Consider the following 12,768-nt stretch of genomic DNA (forward strand, 5'->3'; position numbering starts at 1 on the left):
AAGCTGGGACCTCTTCGCCCCAGCCTTCTTTTGTGCTGCTTCTGTTGCCCTGCCTATTAATCCCCCTCAACAAACCTCCACTGGTGGGTCTTGTATGCCAGTTTTTGACTTGGAAAAATACAATCATCACAAGCACATCCTGGGATGGTCCTGCAGCCATCCCCAATTCCAGCTTCATTCAGTAGGCAGAGTGCCTTCTCCCTGCTGCTACCCGTAGATGAAGCAGAGCAACCAGAAGATGGGGGAGGGAAGGCTTGGGGGGAACTTCACCATATAAGACATTAAGTCCTTGTGAGACACAAGGCCTGGGAAGTGGTACGGTCACGCTGACATAATTTTGGAATCAGTGATGTCCTTTTCAACACTGCTTTCCTCCCTCCCCTGGCTGGACCCAAGCTGAGGACAACCTCAAACGGATGACCGTCAGTCACAACAGGAAGGTGGCCCATGGCAGCTGAAAAGCAGTGCCGGCAGGGAAATTCAGAAGCCAAAAGTCTTTTACATAAGAAACTAGTAGAACAGAGTGTGTCTGAAGGTCAAACCATGTGCCCAGCACTTCGTGAGAGTGCCGGAGACACCAGCCTAATGACTGCTGTAGCCACTGGGTCCCTTGCCAGGACACGGCTGACATTTCCACAGGCTCCTCCATACTCCCTCCAGCTTTGGCACTGGCCCTCCTGGTAGGACATCTCAGGACAATCCACAGGTCTGCCTGCTTCTGCCCAGTGGGCAGGGACAAGAAAAATACGACCCTTTCTTCCATAGAGAGGATGCTGGCTTTGCACTCTTCTCCATCTCCCATAAGAGAAGGTGCGCCTTCCCCAGGGAGCCCATGGCTGCAACCTCCCTGGAAGACAGCAGGGGTGGGGGTGGGGGTGGGGGTGGGGTTCCCTACAGCCTGGAGTAGGAAGGGCTCAGACCACATGGTTTGAGGTAAAGCAGCAGCAGGCCCTCCCGGAACAATGAATGGTCTGAGCCCAGCCCAGTGGGCCCTCGGGATTCCTCCTAGCAGGCGCCACCCCTCCGTTCCCTGACTGCCTGGACTGCAGCCTGACTGCCTGATTCTTGGCATCAGTCACGGCTTGCCTTGTCCGTTTTGACTGGAACACTGACTGACCATAGTAGAGCCCTCCAAGTAGGCGAAGCCATCCCTCTGAGCACAGTGAAAACTGGTGACGTGGTTGGCCTGCAGGTCAGGTGCCATCGGCACTGCACTCCCGTCTCCCACCTGCCCGATGAGCTCACCCGTGAGGAGTTAACAAGGCAACAGACCCAGAGATGGAGCCACTTGCCCCACAACAGAGCAGCAGGACCAGCCCTCAGCCCCTCTTCTCCAGCCTCACAGCCCAGAGCCTTTCTACTACGAGCCTCCATTTAGTGCTTCCCAAGCCAGCTCCGTCAGTGGCTCTAATAGTCCGTATTTGAGATGTCTTCTGGGGGGAAGGTGCCCAGGAAGGTGATGGCAAATTCTTCCCCTTTTTACATGAGCTCTAGAACTAAGTTCCCTCAGCACATCCGACTTCCTCATTTCTCTATGATTGTAACAGCAATCACTTGGTCAGCACTGATTATGTACCAGGCATGTTCTACGACATATAAATGTAGGCCACGTTCATAGGTAACAACTTAGTAAGGCTGTCAATCCTCTTACACGCTGCTTCCTACTCACTGGACACACATGTTTTACATCTATTGCCTCCTCTCACTCAACCACCATATTACGTAGGAGCTGTCGTGGCCCCAGTTTCAGAGACAAGGAAATGAAAGTCCAGAGAAAAGATCTGCATGGCTAATAAGTGGCGCAGAAAAGGGCTGAGCCTAGCTCTGACTCACTCCAAAGCTCCTGCTTTTTATTACATGTAACATCCCTCCCTAGAGAGACAAGAAGAGCTTAAGTAGAGTTTAAAAGCCATTTAATCCCTTTGCCTATAAACAGACTCACTCAGAAAAGAATTGTGGAAGGCTTGGCTGAAGTACCTCTTCTGCATGGGTCTGGGGTCCAGAGCACAAAGGGGCTGTGGTGCCAACCAGGCAGTGAGCAGCCTTCTGGCAGCTTTCTCTGCCAGCCAAGCAGTTGTCTGGTCTGTCCGAGGAAGCTGAGGAACCAAACTGCTCCCGTTAAGGCCATCAGCAGGCTGGAGAACAAAAGCTGGGGAAAGCAGAGGTAGGAGCAGGCAGCCATGGGGCTGGGGACAGAACAGGCTCACACAGCCAACTCCCTCCCCTAGTCCTCGGCTCACAGACTGGGAACAGCCGGGTGAATAGACGATTACCCTTTATCCTAAAGGTATGGCCTTCCTATGTTGGTCAAAATGTCACTTCTTTGATGAAATGATAATGAAAAGTAAATGGGAGTGGTTTAAAAAGTTGTCTTCCATATCCTATCTCCAGTTCTCAGCTTTTAAACTCTACTGTCCTTCAAAACATGTAAGTCTGGCAATCACAGGATTGAAAACTATCTGGGAGCCACAGCTACACTTTAACTTGGCACTTTCACCTCAGCCACTTACATTACCCAAACCTCTTTTTCCCTCCTAACAAACAGGGAATCTATTTGCCCTCTGGGGTCAGCTGTGAGGGGTGAGGATTCCCAGCAGTGGGGCATGGAGGGAGCTCTCTACCTTATTAGTTATCTTTCTCTCTCTAACTCATCTGGAGTCAAAGCTTAATTTGGGAACTTTCTATGTTTTCAAGTTGTTTAATGGACTTCCCTGGTAGCTCAGACGGTAAAGCATCTGCCTACAATGCGGAAGACCCGGGTTCAATCCCTGGGTCGGGAAGATCCTCTGAAGGAAATGGCAACCCACTCCAGTACTCAGTGCCTGGAAAATCCCATGGACGGAGGAGCATGGTAGGCTACAGTCCATGGGGTCGCAAAGAGTCGGACACGACTGAGCAACGTCACTCACTCACTGTATTTTCATAACGGAAATTTAAGAATAAGGCCAGGCAGGGTGGTGGTGGAGCGGGGAGGGTAGCTTTTCATGGCCACGCCTTTGCCCCAAGGACAGGCAGATGGTGGCAAAGGTATCCTCAGCACCTTTCAACCTGCTCAGGCCTAAAGGTGGATTTTTGAAGTCCAGGGACCTAGAAATCTGAAACACAAGAGTCCTTGCTCTGTGCTGCTAAGCTGAGTGGGGAACAACTGAGCCACAGTCCTCACAATACTCTACTCTACAGACACATCTATCCATGAAAAAGGCTCTCCTACAGATGAGGGATTTTAGTCTCAAGAGGTTACATATCAAGTTGTAAAAGGTTAAATGGTTGGTAAAGGGTGGTTGTTGTTCAGTTGCTCAGTTGTGTCCAACTCTTTGTGACCCCATGGACAGCAGCACGCCAGGCTTCCCTGTCCTCTACCATTCCCAGAATTCGATCAAACTCACGTCCATCGAGTCAGTGAGGCCACCCAACCATCTCATCCTCTGTCATCCCCTTCTCCTCCTGCCTTTAATCTTCCCCAGCATCAGGGTCTTTTCCAATGAGTTAGCTCTTCCATCAGGTAGCCAAAGTGTTGGAGCTTCAGCTTCAGCATCAGTCCTTGCAGTGAATATTCAGAGCTGATTTCCTTTAGGGTTGACTGGTTTGATCTTCTTGCTGTCTAAGGGACTCTCAAGAGTGTTCTCCAGCACCTCAGTTCAAAGGCATCAATTCTTTGGGATTCTTTACGATTAGGGATGTATTTGACCCCACAGCCATCTGGGATGAGTCGCTTTTCTGCCACCATGTTCTCAAATTCATCCGTGTTGAACTTGGTAAATCCCCACTTCTTAGAGATGTGGATCTTCTGGCAGCCAGGGAACTTGAACTTGGCCCAGCGGAGGGCTTCAATCACATGTTCCTTGTTCTGCAGCTTGGTGCGGATGGACATTATGACCTGGCCAATGTGGACCCTGGCCATTGTGCCCTGGGGCTTTCCAAAGGCACCGCGCATACCTGTCTGGAGTCTAGATTGGGAAACAGCAGGCCAGTCATGAATGCCCACTAGGAAGAGTTGTCTCCAAGGTCCCTTAGGGCAACCTGTACAGGCAGCAGGTTGCATACACTACCAAGGAGGCTGCTATTTGCAGCCACTGCACACTGGGCCCCTATGGGGAAAAGAGCACAGTCAGCTTAACTGGCTGCAAATGAATGTTGAGTTTTAAGCCAGCTTTTTCACTCTCCTCTTTCACTTTCATCAAGAGGCTCTTTAGTTTCTCTTCGCTTTCTGCCAGAAGGGTGGTGTCATCTGCATATCTGAGGTTATTGATATTTCTCCCGGCAATCTTGATTCCAGCTTGTGCTTCATCCAGCCCAGCATTTTGCATGATGTACTCTGCATATGTTAATAAGCAGGGTGACAGTATACAGCCTTGACATACTCCTTTCCAATTTTTGAACCAGTGTGTTGTTCCATGTCCAGTCCTAATTGTTTTTTCTTGACCTGCATACAGGCTTCGCAGGAGGCAGGTAAGGTGGTCTGGTATTTCCATCTTTTTAAGAATTTTTCACAGTTGGTTGTGATCTACATAGTCAAAGGCTTTAATGTAGTCAATGAAGCGGAAGTAGATGTTTTTCTGGAATTCTCTAGCTTTGTCTATGATCCAATAGATGTTGGCATTTGATCTCTGGTTCCTCTGCCTTTTCTAAATCCATCTGCAAGTTCTCGGTTCACGTACTATTGGAGCCTAGCTTGAAGGACTGTGAGCACTTTGCTAGCGTGTGAAGTGAGTGCAACTGTGCAGTAGTTTGAGCATTCTTTGGCCTTGCCCTTCTTTGGGACTGGAAAGAAAACTGACTTTTTCCAGTCCTGTAGCCAATGCTGAGTTTTCCAAAACTTGCTGGCATATTGAGTGCAGCACTTTAACAGAATCACCTTTTAGGATTTGAAATAAAAACCAAAAAGATGTAAAGGGTTGACTGGGATTCAAATTGAAACTCTGGTTCTCTCTATTCTTCTCTGCCTCTCATGTATTTATCAGAAAATAGTCACCTGACTGGCATACACAAATCGTGGTGTCATTGGGTGGGAAGCCAAGAATTCACCCTTACCTAAGCTCTCCCAACGTCCTAGCTGGTGGTCTTAGCACTGCAGTTAATGATGTTTGTGAAAAAACTAGACATCGTGCAAGGCCTGCTATACAAAGCTTCCTTTTGTTCAGGCAAAGGACCCTGTAGGAATTATCTCCATTTTATGGATAAGCGCATCGAGGCTCAGGTTATTCATTTCCAGCATATCATTCTGGGGAAGCTCAGAGGCAAGGTAATCTCAGGGTCACAGAGGGCTAGCCTCTCGTTCTAAGCAGGATTAGCTTCAAAAGGAGTCATTTTCATTTGTTTTACATACTGGACAGCTGGCTTTTCATTAAAGATATCAACATGCCAGCCCTGGCCAGCGGGGGCGGCGGGGGGGCGAGGGGGAGAATGGGGGGCTGTCAGCGGCTCCTGGACTAGTGTCTAATCTGTCAGAGGGACTGAGGCCAGGGAGCCAAGCTTCCTAGCATATCACTTCTCTGAGGCTCGGCTAAGCCAATACTGGTGCTCAGCATAGGGCAAAACCGGGGACGACTGTACTGTGGACACGTCATAGCACAGCATATGAGGTCGAGGTCCTATCGTCAGGGTAAAAGAAAATGGAGCAGACACTACAAATGGGATAACGATGTCTCCAGGTACCCAGAAAGGGCACGGTGTCAAGGAAAGGGAAAGTTCAGAGAGCACCAAAGCCTACCCAGCAGGAGCTTCACAGCAGGTTTAGACAACCTGGAAGGCCTTGGCGCTGGACTCTGTGGCCTCTGAGTCCTGACCAGGGGACCAAAACAAGGCAGAAGCCCAGGAGCAGGTCCCCAGTGTGGCAGGAGTGCCATTCAAAGAGCACAGGTTACAGACTGGCACAGTCAGTGCTCTGTCAAGGGCCTGGGTTTTAAAGTAGAAAGATCTAAAGTTTACACCCCAGCTCAGTCAAGTCTCAGTTTTCTCAACTTACAGTGTGGAAACGTCTATTTTGCAGGTGTGAAGCCCAATGATGGGCTCAGTGAGACACACAGCAGAAACCTAAACAAGCCTCAAAGACATCCCCCAAACCAACATCTCTTATCCACTCAGGCAAAAACTCCAGACAAGACGAACTGGCCTCGTGTCAGTCTTCTCTGGAGGCAACAGCGTCTGTCCTGCTCTGAGGATCCATCTTCCTTTGGGCCTCAAGAACCGCAGGTCTGGTTGTACCGCTTCCTTCCCTGCCCCTTGCTATCAGCTCAGATGGCGCATGCCTCCTCCGGGAAGCATTCCCAGGGGCCCGGCCACCTCAGGGACTCTTCTCTGTTCTCTGGTGAGCAGGCATAGGATGACCAGAGACCCTCCCACTAACCACGCTCCACATCTTCTCATCACCCCCTAAAAACAAGCTTCCTGTGGGAAAGGGGCAGTTCCGTGCTTCCCTGGAGCCTCTCAGGTTGCCAAGTGCAGAAGGATCTGGAATATTGCGTGATTGATAGGAACTGGGAGTTAGCACTTGGCAATAAAAAATTAATTTACGAACTTCATGGACTCATTCATTCAACACGACAGGAGCTTAACATAAAAATATGGCTTTGAAACCCCTGCCTCTGGTTGAGTTCTGACTGAACATCCAGCAAGCCAGGTGCAAAGATGGATGCTCACCCCACCCCAGGAGGCTGGCCACCTCTCCAGACTCCAGTGGCTGCAAAGGGACAAGCTGGGGTTTGGCTGGTGCTGTTTTTCTCCCATGCTACACTGTGCTCCCCCAGTCTGGTATCCCCATACCCTCAGAAAGAAGTGGGCACACAGGGACGAAGGGTTTTCCTGACACAACAACAGCCTATCAGCGACGGAATCAGGAGGCTCCTCCACGACTACCCCTCTTACTGACTTCACCACAGAACGCCGGCTCTCACGGGAAAGAAGACAGCCCACAGACTGCAAACAAGTCTGCGTCAACCGAGATGGAGCCTGAAACCTGGCTGTGGCTAGCTGGAGCAGCCTGGCTTCATAAAACGTCCCCAGTCTAAGTCAGTCACAGTAAAAGGTTAACGAGAAGGACTGGAAGACTTGGCCTCAACTCTGCATATTTCCCAGATCTTAAAGTCCCGCTGTAGCCTTCTTCTAGGCCCAGCCATCTGCCAAAAAACGTCCAGCAAGTCCCCTTAGCTGACATGGCTCAAGAGGCTGTGGGTTCATACCTAGCCCCTCCCATTCTCCACACTGGGAGGACATGGACTGTGGAAACAGGCGGCGGGACAGGGCAGCCCCGTGCGGAACTAAGCAGCAGCCCCTGTGCAGCCAGAGGCCTTCACTTTGCCTAAGAAACCATCCCTCCCATTTTCACATCCTCCTCGCCTACTGATGCGCATCCAGTGCAAGTGCCCCGTGAGTTCTCCGAAAGGCAGACTGTCACCCAGGCTGTGACAGCACGAACACAACCGGAGGAGCGTACCCCCACGTGGCAGTCTATTGAGACACTGACCCGCCTGGTGGCGAGAGCACAGGCGGGGAACCTGGCTCCCAGTCTCATCAAGCCCGCCCCCAAACTCTTTTCTCGGGACCCAGTTTCTCCACGTGCTGAGGGGCTTGGGACCAGGGGTCCTTCTAACCTCAAGAATGGGCAGACACCCTCCTGAAGGCACAGGACACATCTCAGAGTATGTGAGTCATGTGAATTTTTCTGGGGAAATATCCTCAACACGCAGAGTCTGAGGAGTCCAGGACCCAAGGAGTACTGAGAACCAAGATGAGCTTTGTAGGCTCCGTCTCCATTGAGGAAACCCTCTAGCTAGAAGGCAGCATGGGGGCGTCTCAGGCAAAGGAGGACTGGGCACTGTGCGCTGGGGGTCAGGGTGGGAGGGCGACTCCAGCTCCTGCACCGGGGCCCCTCCACACAGAGCAGTGGGATGGTGAGGCCCGTCTCCTACAGGCTTTCAAGTGGAACCCAAGATGCCCTTACAGTGGACAAATGTCACTAAGAGGAGGTGGGCTCTATGCACGTCAGTCAGCTGAGCTCAAGCTGTGCCCCATGCAGCAGAACAAGGACCCATGCTCTCATGGCAGCAAGTGGCAGGCCCAATATACAGAAAGGCACAGCTACAGGGAGACAGGGAGTGAGCAGAGCTTAAAGCCAGGATGGTGTGTGGATGCAAACACAAGGCATCTTTATCTCAGGAACGTCCCAAATTCAGTCAGGGCAGCCAAGAGTACCATGCAACTGTAGCATGGAGACTCGTTCATGTTACAGCAGTGTTTGTGGTGTGACCACTGCTGACCTGATCAATACTGTCTTAAACCTTCTCATTCCCTGAAGCATGCTGCTAGTATTTATATGTTTGCCAAATGTACGAAAAGAAGAACCATGGGGCAAGACCTAAGATTCTGCGATTTGGAGGTCTCTATGGATCTGCGTGCAGTCACCCACCTGGGTCTGAGGACCCAGATCCAATTAAACCCAGTCTTTTTGGCCTGGAGAATTCACTGGGCTGTCAGGGTCTGGGGGTTGGGGATCTCCCTAAACCAGCTCAGGTGGTGAACAGGTCCAGGTGGAACTCATTCAAGACAAACTAAGGGGGAACTTTTTTGTCTCCAGAAACAGCCCTGGTAATTGGCAGTCAGCTAGGGAGATACCCTAATTCCGCCCCCCTCAACTTATTAAATAAGTGCGAGGATGAAATGAAAGCTGCCGACAGCCTCAATTGGCCCCTAAAGAGACTGGGGTTCAGATGTGGCTGCTGTGATTAGCAGAGAAAGGGCTCAGGGGAGAGGGTGGGCTCCCGGGAGAGTTCTCCTCACCTCTTGGGCCCTTAGCCAGGAGGAAGATGTCTAAGGAGCTGTCAGAGCTAAAGGGGAGAGGAGGCTCACCATATGGGGATGGAACAATTTGTGGTTGTGAACGGCACAGGTCGTACCCAGAGTGGTCTGGGCCAAAGGAGACCATATGGACTCTGGTTACAGCAAGAAGTCTGAAGCCCAGTGTGTCGAGGGGAACTCACGAGGGGCACTTGCTAAAGGCTTGGCACTCTCTTAGGGAAAAGAAGGGCAATGAAAATTGTTAGTGAGAAATGAAGCAAAAACGAATGATTAGCCTGAGAGATTTGGCAAAAACAAACACAACAAGGAACTATACAGAGGCAGCCACCACTTACTGAACTCCTGCTGTGAGCGAGAAACTGCACTGGGCTCTTCATGTTTCTTGTGCATTTAGTCCTCCCAACAGTATACAGTAAGCATCAGTGTTAAAGGGGCATCATTTAATGGATAAGGAAATAGGGGCCTAGAGAAGTTAGGTGACTTGCCCAAAGCACTTCATTGATAAGAGGCAGAGCTGTGATTCAAACCTAGGTGTATCAGCATATCAGATTCAAAAGCAAAAACGGGAGCACAGGGTCTCTACTCACAGGGCAGGCCTTGTACCTTCTGAAGACAGGGACTTTTGGGTGCAGCATCTCATCTCCCTCTCTATCTCTGCGACAGACTCATCTGTCAAAACCCGAGCAGTGCACACCACTGCCACCTTTTCTGCAGGATGAGGTTCACTCTCCTTAGACCAACATTCAAGGCTCTTGGCAGACGGCGTTACTTTCCTCTCCAACTTGAGCCTCTGCATGGACCAACCCAAAGATCTGCTCCTTCTACAGATCCCCAGTGGTCTGTCTTTGCTCACACTTCTGCTCAGAAGACCTTGCCTGCTCTCCTCTCTCCAAGGGCCACCTGAAGTCACACATCCTACTGTTGCCACTACTTCTTCAACAAAAAGCCAGCACATGGTCCTGAGTTCCTGGGAGCACCGAGACACCACTGTGTTGCCACATCTTTGGAAGCTCGATGGAAAAGGGCATGGATGCCCGAGCTGTAGCCTGGAGCTGGCGGGCACTAGCCATGTGCCCTGTGGGAGCAGGGTGGACACAGCACTTAGGAAGCCGCCCATGTGAGGATTTAACAAGACAGTAAATGGGGAGGGGATGAATCTGGCAAACAGCCTGTGCTCAGTAAGTTTAGGTGAGAGAAGGCGCTCCCTGGCACCTCCCCCACCACGCCTGACAGATGATAAAGGCTCCAGGCTGCAGCAGGCCTGATGCTATTCAGAAGCAAACACAGTGCATATAAGACCAGCAGCAAGCTGCAAAAGCTCTTCTTAAGCATTTGTTAAACAAGTGCAAAAAAGGACTCAGGCTCTCTTGGGTTCCAGAAAGGAGATCTGTGGAAGGCAGGTGGGGCCATTCTCCACTCCAAGGCCTATACAAAGTTCAAACCAAGGTGTGACAGGACAGCTGAAGGGCTGAACTTAAGGGAAGGGCCACCCCTCTGCTTCTGGTATTTGCACTTAGAAACCCGAAGGCAACAGACTACAGACCTTCTCTCTTCACCTCCTTCCTCAGTATTCCTTTCCTTAACCCCCAATACAGAGTATTTCCCAATTTACAAATTGGGTGGCTCTCAAAATCAATTTCGTAGCCAACAATCATGATTCCGATGTATAACTATTAAAAAAAGAAAAAAAGTGATGCCAGAGCTGACAAAGATGCTCTTTGTCAGAACAACCAGCCTACCCATGTGACAGGACACTGCACAAGTTTTCAGCTCTGAAAAGCAAAAGTAAATGCAAAAACAAAACGCTATGTTCTTGAGACATAATTACAGCAGAGTGAAAATGCAAATAAAGACCCAGAAGAGCTAGACCCATCAGTCAACTAATCAGAAGCTGATTACAAAGAGAAGGAAGAACACAATACAGCAAGACGCAGTCACCAAATGAAGGCTGTGAAGGCGGCCCTGGGTCTATGGAGGTCACCTTGAGCCCAAGAAGGTGTTTCATTTTCAGTGTTTTTTTGGGCAGGGGCGGAGAGGGGGGACAAGAACCTGCACACATTCTGAGATACTTCTCTGTTACTGTATTATGCACAGCAAGAGCTGGTACGAAAGAACAGCAAGACTCAACAGCTGTGCAGTACCTACTGCGTGCCCAGCACCCCTAGGCTAGTTTTACATGAATTTTTCAATTTACTCCTCCTGAAAAACCTATGGGCAAGTGCTGGCAACCTCACTTTATAAGTGAGGACTCCCAGACTCAGCTGTCTAAGGTTTAGATGGACTGAGGCCAGGAGAAATTTTCATCTCCACGGCCCATGCCAGGCACACAGCAGGTGCTTAATACATGCCTGTGGAACAAGTAAGTGCAACTTCCTAGTCTGGTTCAAAGCTATGTCTACGATTCCACTCAAGAGACAGAAGCCCGTCTCCAGTGCCATCACTTCTCCCTTTCCTGTGCCTGCTGGCCCTCAACTTCCCCTTCCTCTTCTAAGAGCCACCTCCTGTCCCACAGTGGCCTCACACGATCTGTTACTCCCCCGAAGGACTCTCGCTCACTGTTACTATGGCGTGGAAGCCCCTTTTCCCAGGGTCTGGGAAGCCTGAGGAGAAGTTCAATTGCTTTCCTTCCCCCTCTCTGACAGGAGGCCACAGGGCTTCACCTCAGTCTCAAGACACACGCACAAGGAAGAAACTATGCCAGAATCTGGAGTCCCCCTCCTAGGACCACACCCACTGTGGACCTCTGAACATGCCGGAGCTGGGCCGAGTGGTCCTTTCATACTACTAGTTTTCTGGATGAGGCATCCAGGACCCACTGTGTGTGACCTGTCCAAAGCCCCACGCTAGGGTAAGTATATTAGACAGAGCCCGGATTGGAACCCGGCAGCCCCTCCTAGTTCTCAGGCCTCGATCCAAGCTTCCTGCGGGGCCATGGCGGGGGCCGGGGAGGAGGAGCAGGCAGGTGTCACAGGACAGATTCTGGATCTGTTAAGCAGAAAACTTCTTAGCCCCAACACTCCCAGTTCCCGCCACTGAACTCCACCGGCCGTGCAGAAAGAGGCTGCAGATTCTGAAGATGCACCTGGGTCGGCCTATGCTGTTACTACCGTAACGGCATTTCATCTCATCTCAGTGAAATTCTAAAGAGCAAGTGGGAAACTGGAGTTCTGGGGGCTGCTGTCCTCCTGCTACAGGGCTTCCAAAACACCAGCCTGGAGTGATGTGCTTCCGAAGGCTCTCTGTGATACGCCTGGTAGGTGCCCGTGCCCCGAGATGCTCAGGGTGGGGGGACGGAGGATGATCTCTGGATCACGTCAGTGGTGACATCTGGATTTCAGGTTAGGCAACTGGCCTAAACTCCCAAGCAACTCTTCTTTTTTTTTTTTTCGTGGAGGGAAGGTAGAAGTCACCCTGTTGTTTGGTTTTGGGTGTGGTATATTCACACTCATTTCTGCTGTCCCATACAAACAAACGATTCCATCCAAACATTCATCACATCCAAGCCTGCAATCTGGTTACTAACAACAAATCAGTCTTTGGTTGTGACTTCCAGCTCTCCTTACGTCTGGTACAAGGCTGGGCTGGGCTGGAAAGGCCATGCATTCTGCCAAGATCTGACAGCCCTCCCCTCTTTCTGTCCATGCCTTAGCTCTGCCCTAGACTGGAACTCTCCGGGAGGACATGTCTTAGACATGTCTGAAAAAAGCAGAAAGGAAAAACACAAAAGGGTGCTGTACACGATATTTAAGAGTTTCCTTTTTGCAAAAGGATGGAAGTAAACACAGAATGAGTCAACTGGCTCACATCATCTGTGACTCTTCCATTGGAACAGAAGGTTAATACCAAAACCCAACGTGATATACCATATACCCCGCCTGCTTTCCACTACTTCTCCAGGGCCAGGTCTCAGAATGACAAAAAGCCAAGGTTATCTACCATTCATAAGATTACCTGTCCAGGCCCCACATTTGGCTC

The 12,768-nt window shown here is 50.5% G+C and overlaps 1 non-coding gene across 1 annotated transcript; it reads right to left on the reverse strand.

Annotated features, from left to right (window-relative positions):
- Positions 1 to 3,992: 3,992 nt before the first annotated feature.
- On the reverse strand, positions 3,993 to 4,127 carry LOC112449450 (small nucleolar RNA SNORA70). Its single transcript, XR_003038015.1, has one exon. It is a non-coding gene; the product is annotated as a small nucleolar RNA SNORA70 (small nucleolar RNA).
- Positions 4,128 to 12,768: the final 8,641 nt, after the last annotated feature.

This window comes from Bos taurus, chromosome 13 (assembly GCF_002263795.3).
Source record: "Bos taurus isolate L1 Dominette 01449 registration number 42190680 breed Hereford chromosome 13, ARS-UCD2.0, whole genome shotgun sequence".
NCBI classification, from domain to species: domain Eukaryota; kingdom Metazoa; phylum Chordata; class Mammalia; order Artiodactyla; family Bovidae; genus Bos; species Bos taurus.